Below are 26389 nucleotides of genomic sequence, written 5' to 3' on the forward strand. Positions count from 1 at the left end.
CTGCATAACTTACCTACTAACTCTGGTCCAGACGCATTTTTTCCTGTTTAACCCTACTGAATCCTATCGAGATAAAATCAAATCCTGTGTGAATTAAAAAGACTTTCACTCACCCTATTTCAGAAGGAAATGCAGCCAGGAGGCTATTACGATTGAGCCGCAAAATAAAAATGTTGCAGATTTTATTTTTGAGTTTTGTACTATGGCTGTTGAGACTGGATGGTCAGAGAATGCCTTGCAGGGAGTGTTTTTTCAGTCATTAAATGAACCGATGAAGGACCAGTTGGCATCTCAAGATAAAGTCCCTACCTTTGAAGCACTGGTTTCTTTAGTGCTCAGGATTGACAACACTGAAATGATGACAGACTACAAATCCCACCAGTTGCTTCCTACTCAAGTTCCAGCTCCCCTAACTCTTCCACCGCTGCTTCCTGTTCCAGTTCTCCCCACTCTTTGCAGGTGCTAACCCCTGAGCCATCAGCAGAGCATAGCTCACACCAGAGGAATGGCGGACACTGATTGACGCCTGGGTATGTCTCTTTTCTGCAGTCAGCCAGGGCCTTTTCTTGCAGCCAAAATGATCCGCCCACCAGTAAGGTTGGGGATACTTGTGGGCGGTGCCGCTCAAGCTCCTCTTCCCTGCTTGTTATTACCGGTGTGTTAACCAAGATTTTTTCCCTCTCCAGGCCATAGTAGATTGCGGGGCCGAGCAGAATCTCTTAGATGCTGAACTGACTAAACAGTTAAAAATTACTTTGTACTCACTTACTGCTCTTGTTCCCACCTAAGCTCTACAGTAAGTGGACACATTTTAGCCACCATAACCCATCAGACTGATCACATCCATCTTGTGGCTTCTGGTGATCATTGAGCACCTCAGCTTCTGAGCCACTGCAGGGGCCCACCATCTTCATTAAGTTAGATGTACACAACACCTATCATTTAGTCCACATCCAGGAGGAGGATGAGTGGAAGACTGTGTTTAACACCCCACTAGGCCACTTAGTGATGCCTTTTTGTCTGATGAACACCCCCGTACACTTCCAGGGACTGGTAAACAACTTTCTCTGACAAGACCCTTGAGGAGCATCAGGTCCATGTGCACAGTGTGCTGCAATGCTTGTTGGAGAGCTGTTTATATGTGAAAGCAGTTACCTTTTTGGCCTATGTTTTTGAAGGAAGGCAGGTGAAGACAGACCAGGAGAAGATCAGGGTAGTGGTGAATGGCCCACTCCCACCACCAGGAAACAGCTCCAGCGATTGGTCGTGTTTCATCAAATTCTACAGTAGATTAATTTAGAACTACAGTCAGGTAGTGTCACAACTGAAAGTTACCTTTTTTTTGATCCCCTGAAGCTGATGCAGCCTTTACCAAGCTCGAGGATAGATTCACCTCAGCACCACTTCTATTCCAGCTGGAGTTAAAACTCCAGTTCATAGTAGAGGTGGGCATTTTGACTAGGGGTAGGTGCAGTGACAATAATTTGTATATATTTATGACAACAATATTCTTTTTTTTAATTAAATAAAATTTAAAAAAATTACTGACTGTGTCTTTAAGTGTGACAAATATGCAAAAAAAACAAAACAATCAGCAATACATGGCAACAATCATGGCATTGAACATACACACTATAACTATTCTTACGTACACATGTATTAGTGAACTTAAGAGGGGAGTTGAGAAACACAGTGGGCTCCTCCTACGGTAAAATGACATAGCTCTATGAAAACTAATGTACAGTGACTAGCCCATTCATACTCTATTAGTCTGATTACGCAGTTTAATAGGGTTGATGATGAAATTAGTTCTATGAAGCTCTAATAATTGTAATCACAGAGGCTTATTAATTAGTTAGTTAAACAATTAAAGGATGAACATAAACTGATTAGTCATTATGTGCAATGTAATTCTGTCTTTTTTTTTTTTTTTAGAACAAATGATGATGAATGAAGAGCAAATATTCACTAACTGCTTGGGCAATTTTTTTTAGCTAGATTAACTCACATATGGGCAAAGTTTTCTTCACATGCATATTAGAAACTATTATTATTATTTAATGATGTCCTAGTGTTTGGCTAATTTACTTCATACAGTTTAACGCTATATTGCCTCCATTTCAGTTTAGCATCAAATGTAGTGATGTAGCATGTCAGTACACCACCAGCTGCCACCAGTTCAAAATTCTGTCAGACAAATACATAAAATCCTGTAACTTTGTGCAAACATCATGATTTTTGTGCTGACATTTTGTGGAAGCTAACCTCACGAACACATGCTTTTATGTTTAACTATAAAGCAAGCCCATATTTTATTGTGTTTATTAGTTTTTTTTTTCTTTAGAATAGTTACATTTTTGCAAAAGAAAGATAAAGATAAACTGGCTGTATATGGCTTATTCTTTTGTAATATTATCTGTGCAAAAAGAATCTAAACTCAACTTATGGAACATCAGTTGCTTACTGAGTTGTGTATAGCATGCTGAAACAAACAGAACACAGTGAATCTCTTCTCTGATAAGCTTGTCTGCAGGCAATAAAGCTGCATCTGTGGACCGGTTTAATGACCCATCATATATTGAAGGATGAGGGCTTTATTTCAGGAGTAATAATAAAAAAAAAAAAAAAAAAAAAGATTTCTCATATGGCCCCACACTGTCCAACCCAAACCTTTGAAATGCTAAGACGATACTTTCCCTTATCATATTGTTTTCTCTGAGGCCACAGCAAGTATAATCTTCACTAGAGAGAATGGTCTGTAATTGTAATCACGCTTTTACAAAATCTTACCCTATAATTTTTGCCCTTTTTATGGGGACACATTACAGTTCATCTGCTCCCAAGGTGGATAAATAATCAGCAACTCAGTGGCTAATAGCAGCTTAGATAGCAATTATCTTACTCAATATGTTTATTATTACTGAAATGTTCATGCAGGTTAAGAAAGAACTATGCTGCTGAGAACTGCTAAAATTTTCTATTCATTGGCTTGATTTTGGTACTGGTCTTGAGTGTATATATATATATATATATATATATATATATATATATATATATATATATATATATATATTCTCCAAGGGTACTTGCTGAATTTCACAATGTACTGGACTCTGCTTTCATGCATGCTGTTTTAACTAAAAAAAAAAAATCAAAAGTATCTAAAATATCTCAATTCAAAATTTCTAAAGCACTAATGGCTCAAATGTCCCTCGTATCTGCTAGTATTTTAAAATTTACCATAATGTGGCTAAATGCAAAAGAACTGTAGGAATCCTCAACCTCATTAATCCTAACATTGTATAATTATGCAGGTTTTGGCAGATCTGCCCCGAGGCACAAACCAGAGGTCTTCAGCATCCAAATACCATGTGCATTCACAACCAAGATAACTTGTTTCTTTTATATACTCTAACGAATGTCCTTTTTAACATCTTGATTCATTTCTTTATTAGTCCCTGGCTGTAGCCATAAAAAAAAAGGTAAACTTTGTTTTTATGTGACCTGATAGCAACATCGTATCCTCATGGAGCTCCACATAAAGTGGCACTTCTGCCGGTTACCAGATATCACACAGTTTGGCACTTGACTACTTGCAAATAGTACAAGTGTGACTACTGTAAAGAGGGAGAGCATTTAAATTTCTGCTCTCCCACTGGCCAAAGCTTCTAACTGAGCATCTATGCTATCCATCTGCAAGTTCATTCATTAAGGTAATTTTTTTTCTGCAAATATAGTTTGAGCCATGGTCAGGTGCAATGTAAACAAAGAAAACACAATATCATCAAAACTTTGGTTCCTGGAGTGACCACTTAAGGCTGGTTTCAATTCAAAGACAGACCTGCATTCTTTTTAATAGGACAACATGTGGATGCAAAATGACTTGCAGTCCTATAGAAGTCTAGAGGAAAACACCATTCAGCCCTGACCTCAGTAAACACTGTCCTGATAGTCTCAGTCAATCATTTCGGGTCATGTTGAAGAAAACATTTTGTAAACTTTCAGAAAAGACAATAACCCAGGATATGCTCATTTTCCAACAACTTGTGACTTGCTTGTCACATTCAGTTTCAAAACCGTCATCTGAAGACTTCATAACGTGACTTCACAAACCAAATGGTAGCCACCTCCACCTTTTTGTAGTTCTTATAGACGGTCATTTAAAAATAAATAAAACATGTTTGCAGATCTTATATAGTTGGGTACACAAAACAATTTTTGATGAGCAAATTTTTTAATTTGCTCATCAATTAATTTAATTAACAGATACATGTCTCTGCATTGAACCCACACAGTTAATGTTAGTATTTGGCTAATCAAGAATTAGTTATGGGTTGACAAATGCAGCATCAGAAACCAATGTGTGATGCATGGTGGCTGCATCCATCTGTTATATGAAGTTTAATGTCTCAGTGGAATACTGTCTTTATAAATAGACTCACTTAGGCACTTAAGCTGATTTGTCTTTTGGTGCTTTCAGCAGTGGTTTGAACTTGATAGCAGTGCATTGTTAAAACAGGTGCACAAACTACTTTTATAACCAAAGAAAGATTTTCACCTCTTTCTTTTCACTTTTGCATAGCAACAAGGTAATATTTCATGGCTCATGGTGCCCTTAAGTGGACGTCTTCCTCTAAATGACACACTGAAGTGACATTTGGGGGTTAAGAGCAGTTTAGTTTGTGGTTCCCTTTACAAACAAAAAATGCTGCTGATTTTCTTGTCATGACCTGCACTTCATTTTTAGTAGTGCTCACAAACTACCATGAGTCACTGTAATTTATCAAAAATTGTTCAGCGTGGTGTATTGTTCTCTTTTAGACCAGTGCCATGTGCTTCAGCCACAGTATGAGTTCTGCTGATGTAAACCAAAGAGCCTGAAAGGGAAAGAGTGAAGTGGGTAATTTCAGCATTAGGGATTCTCACCTACCAGCACTTACTTGCCCAGAGGGGACCTTCTGACAGAAAAAGTGTTTGTTTCGCACCACTGAGGTACAAGAATAGAGTAGACACCAAACATACGTTCATTATAAATGTGTGACATTTGATAGTGGTGGCACTTTGAGTTCATCACCTCCCATTGGCCTCATACATGCATGCAAGCAAAAAAAGCCCATGAAACAAGAAACAGAGCAGTTCTTTCTTCAGCTGTATGTCCTTTGCTTTCTTTTTTAATTACGCACTTTATTTTGGTGAAACAGAAAGTCTTGCAAGAAGCCTCTTTATCGAGTTACACTAAACTATGGAGCCCAGCATGTCAAAGTCTTACCTTGGTGGGATTCATCAAAGAAAGCAACAAGCAGCTTTTCCCTGTTGTACCATCATGAGTAATGCCTTGTGGGATGCTTCCATTTGCTCTACCAGACCTGAATGTGATGTGACAAGCTGTAGGATCAAAGACAGTCCCAGCTTGATGCTGTGCATGGGTTACCATGACTTACACAATACAACACAACACAACACAGCAAAGTACAACAACTGGATTCTGACAAATGGTTGAAGGAGAGGCTTGGTGGGAGTGTGATCAGAAGTATGCAGATTTGGCTCTGTTCTGTGTTTCATTAGTGGGTTCACCTGTGAAAAAGATAGAAGGCAGCTGCAGTCGGTCCATTTTCTATTTAAGGTAAACTGCAGGTGATACTCTGAGTCAGTTCAACAAGTCTGCAGCTGTTAAGAATATTTCAAGCAGTGCAATAAATGGTGCAATTGTCATTATATATATATATATATATATATATATATATATATATATATTAGGGCTGGGACTTTAACGTGTTAATTTCGATTAATTAATTACGGGGAAATTAACGAATTAAAATTTTTAACGCATTTTAATCGCACTTTGCACCGTGGAACGTTTCTCAGTGCACGAGTTCCCGGCATACAGATTATATCGACGCACAATGTCCAAATTCAGGGGCCGCATCCTGCGAAGGACCCGGCCCACGTCCTTCAGAGCCCACGAAGACCGCAAAGGGAGGACGTGAGCGGCTAGCCTTCATATCAGCGTCACCTGTCCTCACCTGTAGCTCATGTCACCTAGCAACCGTGAGTGTGAAGCCCAGCTGTGTAAAAGCAGCTGGTTAAACGGAGAATGAACTTTTTCTCCTTTTTGTGGTTTAATTTAATTATTTTATTCAAAATAAGCTGTTAAAACAAGCATGACACATTTCAACATCAAGGAATACAGCTGAGCGAATGATTAATTTCCAACTATAACAAGTGAGACATTAATGTTGAATAAAACTATCCAGTTATGATGCTTAACTTCAATTTCAGGAGTTTGCTTATCACAGGAGCACTTCCACCCTTCGTTGGTCCGTGTAGTAGACTGGTGGGAAAATAAACAAAATTTTGAAGTTTAAGCTTATGTATATTGATTTATTCATCAACTAAACTTAAATTAATATTTCTCATGTCAAATATTGAAATGCGATAAAAATGCGATTAATTTCGATTAATTAATTACAAGGCTTGTAATTAATTCGATTAATTTTTTTAATCGAGTCCCACCCCTAATATATATATATATATATATATTTTTTTTATGTGAAAAAGGATTTGTGGCAATGATTTTGTTTTTCTGTGCAACATTTCTGTAGTGTACCCAGCAGGTAGGTTTATCCCCCTAGTTTGTAGTTTTAAACAATAGCCTATTAAAGTATGTTCTAAATACGCAGCACTTTGTCTGAATACTAAAGTATTTTTGTCTCACTGTAAATAAGTTCTTCAGTTCTCCTCAATAATGAGCTCCTCTTTTATTTCTTTGCTTTCTTCAGATGTTGCTAGCCACAATTAATTTATCCCACCACAGCGTTTATAAGAAGAGATGACTACAGACTTCAGCATTTATCATTTGTACTTTCCCTTAGTGCCCCCAGATATAGGTCCCCATTAGATTTATAGACTGATCTGATATCTATAACACTGCAGTCCCTGAGGTCCTGCTGTTTTCTATACTGATGATTAATCGGCAGGTCAGCCGTTTTTGCGTGTGCGTCAAGGGAGTTATTACAACTTAGACACTTGTTTATAAAAGGCAACTTATGTAATTGTGTTGAAATGACAAAGATTTTGCAGTGCAGCATCTTTCTGATAATTATATCCATTTGTAAATGGCTCAGGTCTCCTCTCAGCCATGCAGGCAACGTCTTAAAGACAATTAGCCTGTAAAATACACAGTGAGTCAGTGAGCTCCGAATACTTTAGCTCCTTGGCAATGTCTTGGCATTGCTGTGGGATAAATAATGTTGAAGGGATTTAATTTCTCTTTATTACCCATTTAAATTAAATGTAATAATCCATTGGTACAGCATCACTGTCAAATACTAAGCTTGATAAGTCTAACCTGAAACACCAGCAGTGAAACATTGAATTTTAATAGCGTACGACAGCTTTTCTAAAAAATAAACTTCAGGAAAAGGAATCTGGATTCATGGAAAAAAAGAAAAGAAATGGAATCATTTGTTTTTGTTTTGACTGGACACAAGGTAACAGAACAATATTACACATTTGCATGTATCAATTCTGAAATTGTAATTGTACCAATTATCCTTTTATTCATAATGCTAAAGGTTATGAAGTCATTTATTAAGCCAAGAAAGATTACACTGCATTAAAAATGAGGCTTGTTTGACCTTTAATTTCCTGTCTTTTGTACATTTAATTACCTCTCCAATGCATGAGTGTGTTAAGTCTGCTGCAACCATTCAGGATTGTTATTACTGAGTAATTAGTTTGGTACCTCAGCAGGACATGCATTATTGAGCAGAAGGCAGATTTTCTTATAAGATGTCCCCCTCTCTTGTTCCCATTCACTCAGCATGTTGTCATTCAAAGAGCAAGATGATGTTATGTGATAAATTAAACCTCTGTATCATCTACATGAGGCTATGAATCATGACTGATTAATATATCAAGCACAACAGGGACAATTTTAGACTTTAATATGAGGGCATCTGCATATGATGACTGAAATGGAAGCTGTGGTCATTTAAGAGGTTGTAAAAAGAAAACTAATGGAAAACTTTAACAAATTTCTTACTTAATTCATGTTAGGCCAAAATATCTGAATTTAAATGTTACATAATAAATGTCATACAAAATAATAACTTATTTGTTGTTTATTGGAGGGTTTTTTTGTTTCATTGTTTTTTGTTTTGTTTTTTAACTTAGATTTGGGTCCTTGAGTAGCATTAATTAAAAAAAAAATACAAATTCAAACTACAACTTGCATTGATTAAATTCTGTTGATGTCCAAAAAGGGAATACTGATGAAGAAAATTACAAAAAACATCAAATCAAAATGTGGACCGAACTCTATCAGAGGCCCCGCTGATGGTTGGATGCTACCGTGATAACCAAGGTTATCTTCCTCATCTCCTCTCCCACTAAACAAGTGTGAAGTAGTTGCAGGGCCACAGTGATGGGAAGCTTATTGGAGTCCAGGCCAGAGCTGCCTCAGTCCCTTTTTTAATCAGAGCTTCACCAAACAGGAAATCTGTGCGGATGAAATAGCTCAAACCTCAGCTACACCGCACAACTGTCTGGAGGTCCTTCACCTTCTCTGAATTAACTGTGAAATTGTATTGGAAAGCAGACTAAGGTCAACTAAGAATATGTTTGCTTGGTCTGTGCTCACAGTTCTGGAGTTTCCAGTAACACAGTTGAAGGACACCAAAGTTGAATCACTAAGAATTTACATATTTTTTTGCATGAATTGAGTACAGAATAAACATGTTTTGATTTCCCTCAAAATATATACTATTTACTGATCTTTACTAATCTGTTTACTAATCTCCATCCATCCATTTTCAGACATTTATCAGGTGCAGCAGTCTACGCAAAGACGCCAAGACTCTTCTCTCTCGAGCCGCCACCTCCAGCTCTTCAGCCCTCTCCATTGACCAAGGAAGCTCATTTTCACTGCGTGTATCCATGATCTCATTCTTTTGGTCACTACACACAGCGATGAGAAACAGCACAAAGAGTACTTCACAGAAAAGCACGCAGTGATTCCACTGTAGTAACAGGTATGTAAAAAAGGAGGCTACAGCGCTACAAGCCTGAGTCTTTATCAGTTAGTAGAATTCAGTGTTTGTGTCCAGCCTGTAGCTTAAACTGTCATGATCGTGGGCTGGTTGTCCAGCATTTTGTGTTGTTTTTTGTTCTTTGATATTCCGTTAAATGTGTTTTGTGTTTATTGTTCAGCCACTGTTTGTGTGTCTCACTCCTGGCCTCTGTGTTTAATTTCTTCCTGTTTTATTTTGGCATGTCTTTGGTCCTTGTGCTTTAGGTTTAGTTTTGCTTCCTGTGTTTCCCTACCAGCTGTTTTCTACTAGCCCATTATGTGGTGTGTATATATTGTCTGTGTTTTGGTCAGTTCTTTGTCGTGTTGTCGTCAGTGTGACACTGTCCGTTTGTCACTCTGCTCCCAGTTTTTGTATTTAGTTCTGGCACCCATCCATCTCCAGTATAGCTGTGTTTATTATTTTCTTATGATTTCCCTAATAAACCGCCTTTAAGTCCAGTCTGTCTGAGTCTGCATCCTGGGGTCCAGTCCTGCCTGCCACACAGTAAGCCATGACATAAATGTTTTGGTTCAACCACCACACTTGTAGTGTCACTTGTGGGTGTAACAGATAGCTGAAAAAAGATGCCATCTGAAAATGATAGAGGTCCTCTCTGTCATTTTGAGAGCTCTAAGCTTGCAAACTAAAATTCTATATGTGAGGCAGTGGTTACACGACTCGAAATGCATCTGTGATTTCTGTTCTGAATACGTGCAGACAGTAATTGGTAGCCCAAATGTGAGTCAGACGTAATCAGCAGCAGTTACAAATTGGGCTGGTTCATTGAATACTTTTGATTTTTGCTTTAACCACGTGCCATTACCTCGCAGTGTACCACCATTTTCAAATGAATGTTGCAAGGTTGGAGACTGCTCTTTTTTGCCTCCCAAAACCTGCCCAGAAAAGAGAAAAGTGAGTGCTGGTGCTGCCCTGGTGTGTGTGATGTCAATGTGCCTCAGTTCACACAGTTGCTGGATAGCAGCTTAGACTTCTCTTCTTGCTTCAAATATCCTTTGTGCCATGCCATCAGGGCTGGTGCGATGGATCGTTCACAGGAGGATGTGAACTACAGTCTTACTTATTAATCACTATTTTATTAAAAATAGTGATTAAATTACATTTAATTGTGATAAACTATTAAATTTGTCTTTACCATTAAAAATTAAAAATTACCATTAAAAAAAAAAAAAAAAAATATATATATATATAATATATATATATATATATATATATATATATATAAAACTGCTAAATAAATAAAGTTGCCTTCCCTTGCCTCTTGAAACTGTCTCATTAATCTCTGTGACATCTCAAAGCCATGGCGTGCTATTTATAACTCACATTTTAGAAGGAAGACCGTTAATACATTATGTCCTATTTTATACCAAAGAAGTATTCAGAATGTTGCTCCTGGTAATGAAGAGAAAGCTCTGAAAATGATACTCCGAGCCTTTTGATTTACATGTATGTGAACTGTAGATATAACACTGTTTAACATTTTGCACCTCAGTTCACTGATCCTCTTTGTGAATAAGGATAAGATATATTTTTAAATACAGGCCTACAGTACATCAAATTATGTGCCTGACATGGCTAATTAGTTATTCACGTGCCACATCTCATTCACAGTAAGTTATAAAAGTAGAAAAAAAAAAAGAGAAGTTTTAACAATAACAATGTCATAAAATATATCAGCACATTCTCTTGGTTGTTCAGAAAAAAAATTGGGATTTGGGTTATAATATGGTACTTTACAAACCCTGCACTTTATGCAACATTAGACTTTATGTTTAACTGTAATACCAAGAGTCTTATTATTTGCATAACCCAGTGTGAGATTGTGTATACCTTTGACAAAATGGCAGCATCTAACTCCCTGAGAATGAGAACGGGCTGAATACACTCAACAGTTCCCTCTTTTTTAAATGTGCCTGCTGTTGAAAAATAAAGAAACCATCTTGAGGTACATTTAGTCCACAATTTTTCACAAAATAAAATCGGTTAAGTATCAGTTGGAAAGTAAGACTGAGCCATGATTATGTGCGCTGCATATTTGCATGTTCCTTTTAAAATGTTTGTGTCTGGAAATCAGCCGATACAATCCACACAAAAAGCCCATATTTATCTAATCAAAGCAGACCAAACATCAATTTTCTATTAATGCTGCATGTGCATCTTGTTTATGCTGCTGGTGTAAGAAACAGTAACTTTCTATTTGAGGTACTGTATATTCACTGTATTTTGGATATGTGTGGGTATATATGGATTTACTGCAAAATATTTTTAGATTAGAAACTTAAATTGGATGAGACTGATTTTACAGCGTGGCACAAACTCAAGAGAAAATGATTGTCAGAAAAAGCACTTTGCTTTTTTGTCACTAATAATAACATTCACTCAACATATTGCTGCATATTACTGTGAGAATGACAGTATCTCAAATGACACTGAGAACATTGTTGGATTTCCAATTCTGATGGGCAATAACAGCTCCATTATTCCACATTTGACATTTTTCCTTTTTCAAAACTATTGCCTCTTTATTCTGGGATGCCTGTGGGGTGGCCGACATGGATGTAAGTTGTACATTTTATCAACAAGCGCTATTTCTATCAAACTGCAATAATGAATGTGAATTTTTTTGGAATGTTTTAGTTGGTTGTTTTTTTGTTTGTTTGTCTGTTTGTTTTGCATCCTATAGGGAAGATGACTTTGTGTTAAAGCCAAAACATAGTTGCGTGAAGACACATTTGAGATTTGACAAATATTAATACATAATAATTTCAAAGTTTTAATACCTCATGATTGTACCTGACTTGTTAATAGTTTTTGTCTGGATGCTGCTGCCACTCTAAGCAATTTCACCAGTCACTATCAACTATACCAGACTGAATCTTTAAACTTGTGATGGAGTTAAGTTTTTTACCAGTGATCAGTTCCCCTTTTTAGAACATGTATCGCTATGTACCAATGGTGAGGTATCTATAGCCATCATACATAAACAAGTATAATGTGTTTGATATCAGCAGTCACTAATTTTTAAATTTCTGATAGTTATCTGACCCTCATTCCTATATATATATATATATATATATATATATATATATATATATATATAAAACGTAGCTGACCAAGGCAGTTGCACAGGTCACCTGTTGGGAGGCAGTCTGGCTCGGACTGACTCTCAGTCAGACTGGCAACAGTTTGCATATAATTTCCACCTAATTAATAAATGCAGACAGATTGCCAGCATGTCCCAATCAATCAGTTAGTCTGTGCCAATGAGTGCAACTTGTCTACAACACATCTCTATGCAGTAGGAGACTTTATTCAACTGGTGGCCAAGTGTTTGTATTCTGGCTGTATTCCAATATATTATCACAAAAAGATTCCATGCATTTGCCAACTTTAACTCATTCAGTTGCAAACTGATAGCAGATTTATGGCACACCGACTCTGTCTTATTGCTGTTTTATCACCATCCTGATGCACCAAAGTCAAGTGTGAGGGGTTGAAGACCTGGTTTACAGTCTTCAAGGCAACTATTTCAATGGCAATGAGACTGCAAGTTGTTTGCACAGTTACAATAATTTTACTCATGCCATGGCACTGTTTTCCATAGGCTGACTGATGCGTACAGCGTCATGTAATGCAGGTTTGTCAATATGTCAGAAACACACAGGGAATCCTTTAGAACACCAACAGTGAGACCAGACTTTACCAACTCCTCACATGTGTCACATTTGAATTTTCTTGGTTTTCTTGGTAATTTTTTTAATATACAGGGTTAATGCTGTGACCACCCATATTTTATCCCAAATTTAACTAAACAGTGAGTGAAAACAAACAACTGCAAAACACAAAGTTCTCAAAGGAGCATGGACTGTGGTCTGAACTGGCTGAAAGTCTTGTGATTTACTCCACTGCCTATTTTCGTGGATTTTGTTGCACTTTAACCAGGGCCACATGTTCTTGGAGACCAATTATAGGCAAAGGAACTGATGCCAATGGACACCTTGTGCCATACCTCTGAGAAATGCACAAGTGATCTATATTTGATACTGTGAGAATGAAAACAGGTGGAAAAAGTGGGTAGCTCACTTTGTTTGCCCAGGATTTAGTGATGTACCCACATTTGATGCATACATGACCAATTTTTTTCTTACTGCGTAACAGGAAACCTTTCCACACAGACTGACTGTATTCAGTAAAAAATCTGAAATGCAGGCAACACACATGCCCAAACATTTTCTTCTTTTTTGGTGCAAACTGACATTTCTCACACACTTGAATAAAGGAACTACTGCATGCAATGCAATCAAATATGACTAGCCAGTAGATGGTGTTTAGTCATTCCAAATAAACAAATCAAAACTGAAAGATTTTTGCAGCATATCCAGCTTGCCAAGGCAGTAGGTTTAGCCCCCATGCTCAGATTGTCATGAGTATTGTCTACAGTGCTGATTCTGGAGCTGTACCCAGGATACACACTGATTTTCACTGGCACGCTGGCATCCTGCTGGCAGGGACAGATGGTTTTGAGGACTGAAAGCAAAAGAATTATTCAGTGGCAAACCATGAGAACTTCTATACAGCAACATAACAGATCTTCTAAAATAACTTGTGCACAACCTTAGTCAATAAACCCCACAAAAAAACTTCCAATATGAACATAGGGTAATGCATATTGATGCCTTGCAGTAACTGTTCTCCTCAGCAGTGGACTCTACCCTTGGCTCAGCAAACTGTTTAAATGGGATGAGAGGAGCTGCTGTGATTGCTCATTAGTGATTGGGGAGAACTGTGCCATGCTGTTTATTGCAAAGTCAAATTCTCAACCTTGCTGAAAATTGTTCTGAAGCCATGATTTTTCATATATATAAATATATATATATATATATATATATATATATATATATATATATATATATATAAACTGTGAACTGCCTACAAGGTACCGTATTTTCCGGAGTATAAGTCGCACTTTTTTTCATAGTTTGGCTGGGGGTGCGACCTATACTCCGGAAGCGACGTATATGTGACATTTATACACATGAACCAAAATACTCCAGCCACTTGACATCTCCGTGAACTGCAGCTTTAAGGCAGTCTTGCGTAACCTGTGGGCGCAGTGGATGATGGACGAGAGCACAGCTTAACGGCAACTGGGAGAATGCGCCACCCCAACTTTCCTGGAAGTCATTGGATGGATCAAGAAAACATGGGCTTCAGTGACAAACCATCCTGTTGTGATTCAGAAAGGCTGAATAATTGGAACTGCAGCTGACGACGAGTCTGACTAACGCGACACAGAAGAGGAAGCGGCGCTTCGTCTACGGAGTGTACGGAATTGTTTAGAAGTGACACCGAGGATGAAGAATTCAATGGATTGATGGTTGGTTAACTTGTTAGTATGTTCTTTATGCTATGGTTATCTTAATAACTTAATGTTACGTTAACATACCGAACACGTGTTCGTTGTGCGTCATGTAGCTTAATGTGCTACGTTAGCATAACGTAGGCGTAACCGTGTTCGGTCCCTGTTCTTTAATCCATTATTATTTTAAATTGCCGTTCAAGATGGAATTTCTGCTCTGGGTCTCGGATTCTATCAACCCCCCCCCCCCCCCCCCCCCCCCCCCCAAAAAAAAGTGCGACTTATAGTCCAGTGCGACCTATATATGTTTTTTTCTTCTTTATTATGCATTTTTTGGCTGGTGCGACCTATACTCCAGAGCGACGTATAGTCCAAAAAATACGGTATCAGGTCAGTAAACACTGAGGGCTTCCAAGTTCTTTAAGCCCAATGACACCATGTTTTAACACCATTTAACAAAAATGATGTCTAGAGAGGCACAGTTTGGAAAGTCCAAAAATGATGACAGGGTTTGTTAAATTCTACTCTTATGCTGGTGATAATATGAATGAATTTACCTGGACATATTATCTAAATATTCTACAAATATTCTACAGTATATTCTACAAATATTTTAGCAGTTTATCATGAAAAAAAAAAGTGAAGTTAGCGATAGAGATGAAAGGTAATAAATCAAAGTCAGCTCAATCCCTGCATTTATTTGTTAATATTTTTCCTTATGTTACTGGAAGCAATAACAAGTCCTTCTAGAAACACATCTCAGCACTCAGCAGCCATCTTGGTAAGAGCTCTGCACACTTATTTAGGTAGATGAAGTATGTATCTAAACTAACTTTAATTTCAGTGGTCACGAAAGCATTTTTTTGCTGACTTTGTCTCAGGTGGTTAATAGTTTTAAAAACCCTTAACCCCCTGGAAGTAAGTCTACCATCTTCTACCATCATCTCTCTCTTATAATGTCTCTAATAATTTAATAATTTATTCCTAATTCTAAAAATGTCCATGAATTTTACTGTAACTCCTAAAATCTAAAGGTTTTCATTAAAATGTGTCTTTTTCTCCATGGACTTTAGAAAAAAAAACGAAAGAAAGATCTTTCTTTTTTTTTATATGCCCATAAAGAGGCTAAGGGTCACAATTCACAGCTCTCGCTGGCCAAGGCTATAAATTATAATTAGTCATGTAATAATAACAAACTTAAAAAAGCTGCTGTGTGTTCAGAAAACATAATTTGACATGTTACATATTGGTATAGCTTGATCTGCAGAAACACCCCGGAGGGCCCAGTGTATAAATAGGTGTATAATTGCACACCTGTTTACTTGACCTTATATACACCATGTCTGCCCTTATTTTATTTCATGCCAGTTTTATGTGCACATCTTATGACTATAAATCTATTCCAGTTTCACTTCCCTGAGCACATATGTTTTCACACATTCAGGCTTATTAGATCTCTGTGTCAACTGAATAATTATGAATATATAATTTGTCCAACACCAGCAGGGACAAAAAGGGCAACATGAGATTGAAGATTTTACAAAACTGCTTTTATGTCTGGAGAAAAGTAAGCAACCCAAATTCTGACTGGAACACAGTAAAATCAAACTATTGATTGTTTTGTTTTTTCAACTGATCCAAATACAGAAATCTCCTTTGTGCAACACCTTAAACTGTGTAGTGCTTCAAACAAACAAACATATCTGACTTATAATTCACAGTAAGAAGTTTTCAAAGTACTTATGGTAGATTTAATACTTATGTTTGATTATTGGCATGATTAACAGAAAGGCTGGTTGGCAATAGATCTGCAGACTTGCCACTTGTAAGCAAACAGTGTCAAGCTTTGAGTGAGAGTTTGCTGCAAATGGCCAGTTCAGACAGTCTTAGTAGAAGCTCCGTGTTTGAGTTTGCTTCCTCCAGGCAGTGGCAGGTCCAAAGAAACAACCAACAAGCAAAACAAACAAAAAGGCCGAGGGCTGTGGGTTTTAAATCCGTAAAGACCAAGACAAAAGGTTTGCTGTGATAATGCTGTTTCTCTCGTACTATCATTCAGTTCAGCCCAAACTCAGTCCTGGCCACTGCTACATGGAAAACATTCTGCACATGGGTCAGTGGGCTAAGACTGTCAGAGGGATGCAATGGGTGGGATGAACTGCTGAAATTGGTGGTTATGATTATGGTGAGTCAGGGGAATGGTTGTTAGCAACATAATCTACTGCAAAACTCCACATTATGCTAACAAGACTTGCTGTGTTAATTAACAATGTATTTTGCTGTTGGTCTGACTAGTGAACAGGGTCTGACAACATATCAAACACACCTCTTATAATTGCATTTTTAGAAGACTTCATGAGTTAAGAGTATTCATCAAATTTTTATTTAAGAAACCTTATTGATTCACCTTATTCACGCATGATGGTTTTTGAAGAGTAAAAATGTTTCTACTATAAATTCACATCGTGGTTCAGCATGCGCTGTGATAGAGTATAAAGCTCAGAAGAATATCATTTAAATGACACATGGCCAATAAAACAGCCACTGGGAAATAATCAAAGTGGATTTTTATAATTGCTTTTGAGAGGCGAGTGAGAACATACAGTGCCCATAGGCAACAGTTCTGCTGCAGTTGTGTATCTCTTCAGTGCTCAAATGACCTTGGAATTCAATTCAATCTGCAATTCAATCTCTTTCTTTTGTTTTTTTGGGCTTCAATTAGACCTAAACACAAAGGCACAAAGTGACTGACTGACTGGAGAAGTAAAAGGCATCCAATCTAAAAAGGCTCCCTCTACATGCACATCTGACATCTGGTATCTAAACTTAACTAGTGAATCAGTTACATCTTATGATACATTCAGAAATACAGTTTCCTCACACACATATATGTGAGAACTCACATTCTGAGGAACAATAACTTCAATATGTGGCAAGTTTCGATTGTAGAACAGAGTTTGCTTTAAATAAATAAGGAGTCATCCGGGAAGTGTTCTCTCTAGCCAGAGAAGATTGTTCCTGTGCCAGGTATCAGTAATGAGATGCTTAGACCACAGCAGACCTCAGCATATGCCCGAGTGTCACTTCGGTTTAGGGAGGCAATTTTTCCAAAAAGGACAAGGTCTCAACTTGAGTTAATGCATGATTTTTGGAAACAGTTAATGAACGCCTTTTTTTTTTTTTTTTTTTTTTTTCATGTATGAAAAGAATGTTTTGGGGGTTTTTTTTGTTTAGAGTTTTTCAATCTTGTGTTATTATACCTAGGCACGCTGATTACCCAAGGGTACCCAGAAGAAGAACTGCTCTGATGAAGAGCCAAAGGGTTTCTACTTAAAAAAATGTTGGAAAGCAACACTAAAGCACATCACAGTGTGATACAATTATCATGTAATAAACACAATTTTTTATCTTTATCTGAGAAATTCCCTGTTAATTGTTTTTATTAAAAAATGAGGTGAGTAGACTCACAAGCTCTGAAGTGTTCAAAGTGTGTAATACAAAAAAAGAAGAAGCAGTGACACGGGCTTAGTGCATAATATTGTACTGATTTAACTTATACAATTCATAGTCCATACTTTCAGAAGGGATCTCACGTCCTGTCTGTTGAGAATAATGCTGCCAAGTTGCCTATTTGACAAACATCTAAAGGCATGCATCTATTTTAATTAGTGTGGCTGTCCATACAGTCTCACATTTCACTTCTTTGCACACATATCCAGCCTTATATACAGTTTTCTTCATTATGTTATACTGTGATTGCATATGAGATATGTGTATTAATTGTTGCTAGAGTGAGCTCATAGCAATGTACTGTGGCTGAATGCAAATACAAGGAGAAATGAAGCTGCTGAAATGTTGCTTTCGGCTCTGGAGGCAGTCAAGTCCAGCTTGTTGGGTACCATAGAAATTCATAGAAATGACTGGTTTATTTTTAATCCAACTGCTGTTATGACAGCATTTCTTGTTTCCCTTTTTATAGTGTTCAGAATAAATCGCCCGCTTACTCTGATCCTGATCCATGACTGATTTAAAAAAACAGTCTTCTTATTAAATAATGAAAAGGAAACACTGGTGGATGGTTTCGAAGAATCTTATTGCTTATTCAGTAGAAACAGCAATGTTGTATTAAAGTCAGTAATCCCTGATTAAAACGCACCTACTCTCATTTACAAACTGGAGTGCTGCTAAGAATTTCTCTCAGTGCTTATTACACTTTTCAAACACTGCGTATGTAAAATTACTGGTTTCATCTGTCTGTTAAAGCAATAGCTTTTAGAGACCACTGTCCCATAAAAAAGTAACCAAAGGTAGTTTGTTACAGACAACTTGTGAGCCATTGTTACATGTTCATTGTGACAACACCCTTTAGTGGCTTTGTTATTATGACTGCGGTAAAGGAGGAAGTGGGGTGAAGTAGTTAGGGCGCACAAAGACTGAGTGGGCCAGAGATTGCATGGAAGGATATGCTAAAAATTTTTCCCTTTTATTCTGAAAATAAGTAAAATATAACAAAACAAAACAAAACAAAAAAAAAGACAAACAAAAAACAAACAAATAAAAATTAGAGGGATATGATTGGTTGCATGTAACAATCATGGTGGGCAGTTTTAGCATATGAATTATAATATCTAGCCGCATTTTGTCCATGCTGGATATGATGACAAGAGTCACCTCTGAAAGTTTAGCAAAAATGGAGACCAGCCTTTTTCTAATTGGGTCACTTTATCTTTTAAAGTTGAAGTTAATTCCTCTAAATTTGTGTGATTAGTTAGCAAATCGAGACACCGATTTATTGATAATTTGTTCTGTCTTTCCAGTTAAGTTAAATAGTTTTTGGTGATTGCTATTAAGATAAAAAGCTTTATTATAACTTTGGAGGTGTTTGGGTAAAGTCAGTGAGCAAAACAGAGGGGTGCTGTGGGTTCCTGAGGATCCTGAGGGTGCAATATGTACATAATGGGTCTAGTAACCTATTATCTACATCACTCATATTCATCACTCATATTGTGAGGGATGATGTGTATCCTGTGCAAAACTAAATTTGCTGTGTTTGGTATTGCAGGACTTTAAAAATGATTGTATATAGTTTGCCAGTTGTATATCTATTGTGATTTGTTTTATACAGTGACAAATCACAACTTGGCAACAGTGGGAAGGAAAAAACTCCCTTTTAAAAGGAAGAATCCTCCAGCAGAACCAGACTTGGGGAAGGGCAGCCATCTGCCACAACCATCTGGGGCTGAGGGGAGGAAGACGGGACAAAAGACATGCTGTGGAAAAGTGGCAGAGGGTGTTGCTAGATTCATGTTTCTCAAAACAGGATCGCCAAAAACCAGAGTTGGTTTCTCAGAGGGTGTGTTGCCGAATGGGACAAAATAATTTGAAACACGAATGGGTTGGGCAGTGTACCACAGGCTTTGATTTAAGGCTATGCTCCTCCTCACCATCACCCAGCTAGCCTGATTTCCCGGCTGCTCGAAACAATATGCTGAGGGAGAGCTAACGGTAGCTAAGCTACCTTGGTCTGCACCGGCTACAGGGGCCTGGTTAGCTACAGGATTTTCAAGGGTGTGGAACAGGGTCCTCCAATTCACTGAGCCTGGCCTCCAAGCTACAAACAGGCTACATTTCTTACAAGCTCCTGCTTAAAGAGTAACTAAACATCGACACAGAGCATATCCCTAAAGACACAGAGTGAATACCATAATCTACAGGTGATTCAGCAGAGAGCGCACATTGACTAGAGCACGGAAGATTTCACTATGAAACCAGCCGTTATCTAGAGATTTATAATTAATCGAGTTGCACAGATTAAGCTTGACAAAAACACCGCTGTGCTCTGTAACCAGAACAGGAAGTGGTACAATGCCACAGTGAGAGCCAACATCAAGTGAGGGCCAGTAAACCAGGCTTGTGAGAAAAATTATAAAATTCCAGCTGATAGTGCATAATTTTTGTAATAAAGGATGTGGAGAGTTGTGAAACTTATCAAAGTCAATTTTTCCTTTAACATTTCTTTCATTTGTGTATACTAGTTGTATATACAAGGTCATGAGAGAGCTTCCCTGAATAGGTGCCCCAGGCTGGTTATTTCCCTCTGTTTTCATGCAGGGAAGTTGATGGGTTTCTTGTCAATTTTAAACATTGGATTGTGCCAGATAGGGGTGAGAGGAGAGGGACGAATTTCAAAGTTGAGGAGTTTGTTTGCTGTCCATAAGACAGAGAGAGTGGTACTTATTGCATTTGATCTGAAGCACTGATGACCTGATAATTGATCTGTCAATGAAAGCAATGTGTTGCACTGGAAGTTCCTTACACATAGTCTGTTCAATGTCAAAGCAGGTAGAGTTTAGGTTGTAGGTCCAGTGCCAGACATACTGAAGTTGGTGGGAGAGAAAATAGTTTAGAAAAGTAGAAATTTGGAGCATCTAAGCCATCATATTTCTTTGAGGATGGGCTAAATAGATGATAAAATGATTTAATAACCCTGATTAAGTTATGCCCCAGAGATGAAAACAGGCTGCTTCATTCTTTTTTTTTTACCAAACTGGTTTTGGTCAGTAGTCATGGAATTTCAAATATGCTTAGTTAACATTGGTATCATCCAGCAGAACAAGGCACACAGGTATTTTTTGTTCACTTTCTACCATGTGTTACTGCAACCTTAAATGAGAACATTTAGTTCAGACTCCCACTAAGTAATACAGAAATGTTAAACTGTCTGATCCTATAAGAATGCCGCTGTGATTATTTTCCATCAATTTTGTATAATTGCAAAAATTATCAGCCATCAATGGCAACTCTAAATACAGTATTCCTCACATTACTCCAGTCAGGGTGGAGTGAACATATTTATACTGGATAGCATACAGCATACATTATTAATGCTATTTAATAAATCTAAATATCAAGCTTTCACACCTGAAAGTCAAACCTAAATTCATACTTTTGATACACTGGATACATTTGATCCACTTTTGATTTTCAGATTGCAGTTATGTTAGCTCTCTAAAGAATTTCCACCCCCCCCCCAGCTAGCTTGCATATCTTTATATTTGACATTAAGTAGTTTGATGTCAGCGTTGTCAGCCTGCAGGTAGAAACATAAAAAGATTAAGCAGATTAATTTCATTGCAAATCTGTATACTGACAGTTTCTTTATCTTCAGATGGCAATGTCCTTGTGGTCTCGCTTATGTTATCTCTCATTGTCAGAAAAAATGATTTGTTCTGTTGTTCTGTTTAGTGACAGAATTGATCTACCAGGACTCTTTTTATTTCTCCTTTGCTTTATGTAATTGGTTTGAACATACAGGCCATCCAGAAGACCAGAAAAACACTGTGCTCAACCAAAATCTTTGTTTTTAGTTACGTTGTGAGTAACTTAAAACCTCTGCAGATGGATGTGCTGGCAAAATGATCTGGTTTAGTTTGACCTCAGCAGACTCAACTGTAAAGTGCTATATGTATATATATTATATATATATATATATATATATACACATCTGTTAGTAATGAAATGAAAACATTTTTGTGTGTTCTTATTGCCAAGGATTTCTAGATTTCTAAACTATCTTTCATATAATAGAGCTCTCTTGATTAAATTTTTTCTTCATAAAATCAATGGATATTGAAAAAGATTCAATTTTCCAGTATATAAACATGAAAGGACCCACATCCTGGCATATAGTACAGCCACAACCATAATGTTTCAGGAAACAAACACAGATTATTTACAACTACGTTGTATAGAGATAATTATTGTTTTTGTTAAAAAAGAAAGTAAAATAATAGTAATAGTAGGAGTAGTAATATTATAGTAATTGAGTAAAATTTTTATATAATCTGCAGTCTCTTTCATGGTCCTGGGTTCAGTTTGTAGTTTGTTTCCTCTTATTACTGTTTTATCTTTGTTTCATTAAAAGTTTGTTTTTTGTTTGTTTTTATTTATTTTTTTTTTGTGTACTGTATAGTTATCCATTTGGATTGCTATTCTATTCTTTGGATTTATTTGTTGGACTGTCTTTGGCCTCCTTTGCTCTTTGCTGGATTCTCTGGCCACTTTTTGTTTGTCTTCCTGCCAACTGTAATTTTCATTATAGCACCCATGTTATATTAAAGGGACTTTATCTTAATGCGTTCCTCTTGTGTGTGAACATTTTGGTTCTCTACAAGCTGAAACGCCTTCATGTTGGGTTTGTGTGGAATTACTTGGCAAGACTGAGCTGGGTTTCCCTGGAAAAAAGTTAATTTTTTGACATTCTCTGCTCGTCTCTGGGGCACTGGTGAGAGGATGTACAGTTTGCATGTGGGCCCAGTCAGGAGTCTTCTTCACTATCCCCTCCATGATGAAGATTAAGATGAGCGGGAAATGAACCTCATTGCTCAGTGTGATTAATGTCCACCACATATAATTAAAGACTTTTAGTTAATTCCCCTGTCTCTGCTCCTTGGTAACCATTTTTAATCATTTCCTCCAGTTGCTCTGTATAATTGAATGTCTTCATTATACAGGCTACGACTCCTAGAATGTATGGTTGTGCAGAATGTTTTATTTAAATCTGCTTACTGTACATTTATGTTTTGGAGTTCATATGGCACCTTTGGAGACCAATTAAAAGTCCAGCATGAATTCCTGAATTCCAGCTAAGGTGTCACTTAATCTTTATATCAGTATATATTGTTGGCGTTATGTTGCATTGAAAGGTAACTTTTCAGTTTGACAATTTCAGATCACACTAACAAAAGTGGTGGGCTGCTTGGTATCAATAAAACAAACTTTTTTTTTGTTTTTTTTTTCTATTTTGTTTTGTTTTACATTTTCATTCATCCTTTTTTTCTCCCAGCGAGACTGTGTGTTTTGTTTTTTATCATGAAGTATGAGCTCAATTACTTGTGCTAGGGCAGCTGCATGCAAGCATAAATTAAAACATCTTTGACAGCGCAACAAAGGTCTGTTTTATTTTTCAGGCATTGCCAGTTTTTTTTTTTTCTTCACCATTTAGCATTTCTTCATTGAACATTGTGTGAATGCACTTTGGCTGCTGTCAGCTGTTTTAAAGGCTGTTATCACCAGTAATCCTTCTTGCATTTAAAAAAACAAAAACACGTTTGAATCATCCACATTCAATACTAACCAGCATTCATTCAGTGACCCAAGTTGCAGTTTCTTACTTTGTTGTTCCAACAATGAAAAAACTTTCAGAGAGGGTAAAATTCTTTACATTTGTTGCATATTGTATGTGCTTTCACTTGGGATTCTCTGACATGTTCTGTACTGGACTATACTGCACAGGGTTGGCCTCAAAGCCTCAGATTGCTAATATGAATTTAATGTTTTATGAGTGAAGCTTCATGGCCCTGCAGCTCTCTCATTAGGGGGACTGTTCCTGCGCCCTAGTGTGAAGCAGAGCGACCAAACTGGCTACCTTTTCTTTTTCTTTTTTTATCCAACTGGGCAAATTACCACATGAAAAGTATTAGGTCCAACTTAATTACATTCAGCTCACAGCTGAAGAGACATTTCTGAGACATTAATGAAAGCAATGGCTGAAAGGGCTTTTTTTCCTCCCCGACTTCAACTGCAACTGTACAACAGAGACTTTGTCGTCTACTAAAATATTGGTTTTAAAAAACCATAGTGTTATTAATTTAAAATCTTTAAAATTCAGGGCTTTTTTGTTTTTAGCTCAGAAAATCAAGGTTGCATTCAGATTACAATTAATGAATGAATTACAATGTAATGATGTACTACCACACATTTGCCTCAGATCTTACCAGAAACATGCTTATCACAGGTCCACACCATCACATCCCTTGGCCTCTAAGCATTTTCTCCAGGATGACTAATTCCCTTGTTTATTTCACCTGTCAAACCACTGGCGTTACCATTATGTTGGATTAGTTTCACTCAACATTCTGTTGTCGTCTGACAAAAAAAGTAAATCTTGTGTAAGCTGTGCATGCAGGTTTCAGAGACAGTTGGCTAATTAAAGTGAAATGGGGCAGATAATAGCTTTTAAAAACATTTCAGCCATCTAATGAGCTTATTATTTACTATGAAAAGAAACATGTCACCACCACTCCCCCCAACTCCAGCACCAGTGAGACCTGCCACCCACTCTAATTTCATCGTGCTGTGTTGAGGCTTAGCATCCATAAATTTCAGTGACTAGAAAAAATATTATCATAACTGATGAAATAATGCTTAGCCCACTCTAACATTCAGAGGTCCCCTCTAGGCAAATTGTCTTAAGTCATTCTAGGAAGATGGTAATTAAAAGACAAACTACAGCCTGTGTGAAATAATAATTTGTAGAGTCGAGATCCTCCCCAGAATGAAAATTTAATTTAAAAAATTAGGATGTTACAGTTTTATGGTGGTGTCAGGTTTTTCAAGTGGGATTGATGCTTTTTTTTCCCTTCTTTTTTTCAGTAGGAGTTTGAAATGATGTTCCAGCATGAAAGTTAAAAATGGGGTCAGTCGTGCATTGGCTTATTGGCTCTGGTCCCATTCAACGTTGAGGCACTCCTCATTTACATTCACAGGCTGAGGGAATGTCAGTGATGTTGACTGAATGAATTATGTCCATGTGCTTCATCAGTGTAACAATAAATTAACTCCTTGGTTTTTGCTGCTTCTTGCCTAGTGATTTGCAGATTGTTAGGTAATCTCATGAATTTTCTATTTTCTGTTCAGTTTTTGTGATCACAGTCACGATGGGAAGTAGCATGGGAAGTGACAATGAAAAAGGTTCTTCTGCAGTTTTAATGGCCCGAACCCCAGAGCTTCATTTCCGAAAGTCCGGCAGTTTACTCAGCACAGTAACTGGAGGAGAATACCGTACGTCCTCTTTAATGAGAAGGTTCAGGTCATTCTGAATGCAGCTAGCTAAACCTTCGAGAAAGGTGCGGCTTGCAGATTTATTTTAGGTGATTCATGAACTGAAAAGTGCCAATTAGCACAGGACAAACAGGCCACATTATAGATGGTGGGAGCAGAGGTTGCAACAGTGAACTTGACCGTTGATGGCTCCATCGATCAAGAAAGGATTTTAGCCTCAGAATGAATTACACCATCACTGTGTTTGCCACCAGAGTGTAGGAGAACTGGGTCAACTGGATGACTGACTGTGTACGCCTGGCACCAGGCCTCTTCAGAGATGACTTTTGAAGCTTTTGATAGGTCGACGCAGATCACTGTCATTGTAGTCTACCATCTTGGGTTTGATCTCTGACTTCAAAATGACAAGAGCAGCGGAGAATCAAAGGTAATGCACAATCAATCTGTTCCCCCGTGACAGATGGAAGAAAGCTGTACTTGAGCAGAAACAAAGGGCTGTACACAGGATTTATATAAGCTGCTTCATCTGTGCGGCATTGCCCAAGAAAAGAAAATCCAAGGAATATAAGTCTTCAAGAGTGTCAGGCAACAAAACCTGACCTTGTCTGATTGAAAGCAAGCCAGCAACCAAGCCCGAAGGTGTCACCCAGCAACAATGTTACCCCATATTAAAAATCCTACCACTTCAGCACAACATCCCCCTTCCACCAGTCACCTTTCAACCCCCCCCAACCCCCAAAATACTGAGCCATTTGTATTTATCATCTGGCACTTAATACATATTTTCTCTTCTTTTCACTTACCCAAATATTCTCCTTTGGAGCAATTAATGCTAGCATGTTGTTCCCTTTCTTTGCTATGCACACTGTGTATGAATACCAAAAGGTCAGGGGGTGTTTATGGGTCTGTTCCTTCATTACTCATTCTAAGCGTATAGTTTGACACTTGTGTCCCTAGTGGGCCCCCGGGACTCATTTTTCTCTCCAAAGAGATGCAGTGATGCAAACCTGCAGCAGGGCACGATTCTTAGTGCAAACCAAGTGCTTCCATTATACGAACTCGGCAGGGTTTGCTTGTGTGTGTATTGATGCAATTCATCATG

The sequence above is a fragment of the Archocentrus centrarchus genome, chromosome 4 (assembly GCF_007364275.1).
Source record: "Archocentrus centrarchus isolate MPI-CPG fArcCen1 chromosome 4, fArcCen1, whole genome shotgun sequence".
In the NCBI taxonomy this organism is placed as follows: Eukaryota; Metazoa; Chordata; class Actinopteri; order Cichliformes; family Cichlidae; genus Archocentrus; species Archocentrus centrarchus.